Genomic DNA, 3035 nt, shown 5'->3' on the forward strand with positions numbered 1-3035 from the left:
GGTGGACATATGCGATGAAAATACGGTTTTCGAATCATTTATTTTACACAAAGGTACAACTTAAAAATGGAACAGGTCTCAACAGTTTAATCTAGTCTAGATCTAGATCTAGTACTACTAGGAGATCTAGCTAGATCTAGATATCTACTCTACTGCTGTCAATGATACTGTTATTGCATTCGCACGACGACATAATATCACTTTTGATGCTCTCTTGCTCAACAACTTTTTTGAAAAACTAGGCTAGGAATTTATATCCTAATCTACGGTTTTGTAATATTAACAACAGATCTGAAGCTAGAAATAGATAGATCTAGATTTTTAGATCTAGAATCTAGATCTGTATGTGTATTATAGTATTATGTCATGAAGAGAGTCTAGAGTTAGGCGTTTAGGGTGCACTTCTTTAAATTAGTTAGACTATATCTACAATAGTATTAGCTAGGTCTATATCTTCGCATTAGTCAGTGAAATATTATGATCTTCTTCTTTTCATGGTAACATCAGTTCATTCATCAAATGCCAATAATAATAATAACAATGATAATACATGTAGTAATAATAATGATAATAACAATAACAATCATCATCATCATCATCATCATCATCATCATCATCATCATCATCATCATCATCATCATCATCATCATCATCATCATCATCATAATAATAATAATAATAATAAAAATAATACAGTAATAATGATACCGTAATAATAATAATAATAATAATAATAATAATAATAATAATAATAATAATAACAATAATAATAACAATAATAATAACAATAATAATGATAATATCTTTATTAAGTAATCCTGACGAACTCTATTTTCAATACTTCATCCGTGGTTTGCGAACTCTATTTTCAATACTTCATCCGTGGTTTGCTATTATTAGCCTAACCACGTGGTGAAGTCATGTGATGTGCGGTGGATTGGCCTAGAAAGTGCAGAACCGTCATGGATATTTGAGTTATGCGTCCGGGCGCTCGATATAAAAAATGTGTTACTTTTTTACCCCCCCCCCCCCCCCCCCCCCCCCCGCAACTGATCTTTATTACAATAATAAGCTAGTCTTGACGTAGATCTACGTAATGAATTGTGCGCTGGTCTACGGAATCAAAAGTTGCCGTATGCTCGGCTCTACACAGCAACACAACTTTTTCTTGGCAAACAATCGAGATGACACAGGCTTCTGTATTTGAACGAATCTGTTGGGTTTTTTTTACACAGCTCATTATATGCAGGCATTTCAGGCACTACTTGTGACTTCTCTTTTTATACATTACTTGCTCAGTGCCTGTAATTATCTACACAAAACCTCGTGTTTGCTATAACGAACACTCGGCTTCAACGAGATTTTAGGTCAGGCCCAACGACATCGTTGAATCCGAGTTCCACTGTACATGTGTATTTCCTAAGGAGGGTACGGTTTTTAGATCATAGGGAAGGCCAAAGACACATTTGTGGGCTGGGTTTTGGGGTACTGAGCTAAGTTTCAAAGCGTACTGCAAAGAGAGTTTTTTTTCTTCTAAGTTCAAAAGATGGTTCGTGAGCTTCTGCCAGCAAATTTTCTAGAGGTGAAGTACGGAAAGCGCCCAGGGCAAGGCGAAGGCCTTGTTTCTGAACGGGGTCTAAAATTTTAAGGTAAGACTTTCTAGCTGAGCCGTAAAGAGGACTGGCATAGTCTAGCCTGGAACGGACAAGGGAGCGGTAGAGTTGAAGGAGTATTTCAGTATCACCCCCCCATTCGGGATTGGATAATATTTTTAAGACGTTGAGAGCACTCTGACACGTCGTCTTTAGTTCTTTCAAGTGTGGTAGGAAAGACAGTTTGTTGTCGAAGATTATGCCCAGGAAACGAGCTTGTTTTTTAACAGGAATTTTCTCCCCATAAAAAATATAGGTCTGGCTGTTGCACACACTTGCACCATAGGCAAAAAAATGGACAAAGTTCGTTTTAGCTGTAGAAAATTAAAACCCGCGCCCGTTTGCCCAAGTCTCCAGTTTATGGAGTTGAAGCTGAAGCTGACATTCAATGTGATCTATTTTTTTACTTTGATTTATAGCAGATCAGGAAGTCGTCAACGTAAAGTGAGGAGTCAATATTGTTTTGAAGGGTTTTTGTGATGGAATTGATTTTGATTTAAAAAAAGAATGGATGATAAGATGCTTCCCTGGAGGACGCCTTCTTCTTGGGTGTGTAAATTTTGATAGGGTTAAACCTACTTTTACTTGAAACGATCGATCCTTCAAAAAGTTTCGTATAATTCAGAGAAGATTTCAACGGAAGCCCAAGTCGTGCAGGTTTTTCAAAATACCATGTTTCCATGTGGTGTCAAAGGCTTTTTCTAAGTCGAAAAAAATAGCCTCAAGGTGCTCTTTCCGAATGAAAGTTTCAAATCGGACGAGATGGTCAATAGTAGAGCGATTTTTGCGAAAACCTCATTGGAAATTTGATAAAGAGTTCGAGGTTTCAAGAAACCACATTAGACGTTTGTTACTAAGTTTTTCCATAACTTTGCAGAAACAGTTTGTAAGTGCTATGTGACGGTAGTTTGGTGGAGTTAGAGTGATCTTTTCCTGGTTTTGGGATTGGTAAAACAGTGGCAAGACGCCAACTGTTCGGAAATGGCTGAGAATGCCAGAGTTCGTTGTAAATGTCAAGGAGTAATAGGAGTGTTTCGTCTGGGAGATGTTTGATGATTTTGTTGTGTATTTGATCTGAGCCTGGAGTTGTGTTTAATAGCTCTGCAATGTTACATTTTAGTTCATCAAGAGAAAAACTGCAATTATAGTTTTCTTAATTTGAAGAGGTAAAGTCAACAGTTGTCTTTTCAGAAGACATTTTCACTTTTTTAAATTCTGGGTTGTAATTTTGGGTAGAAAAATTTTCCTGAAAGGGTTGATGCTATACAGTCAGTTACTGTTTTTTCTGTCTCTGCGAAAGAGTTATTTGTTTTTAAGATGTGTTTGACTGTGTCTCTTTTGATACCTTTTAATTTCTTTATCATCTTCCAGGCTTTGTGCATT

Source organism: Aplysia californica, unplaced genomic scaffold (assembly GCF_000002075.1).
Source record: "Aplysia californica isolate F4 #8 unplaced genomic scaffold, AplCal3.0 scaffold00445, whole genome shotgun sequence".
Lineage (NCBI taxonomy): Eukaryota > Metazoa > Mollusca > Gastropoda > Aplysiida > Aplysiidae > Aplysia > Aplysia californica.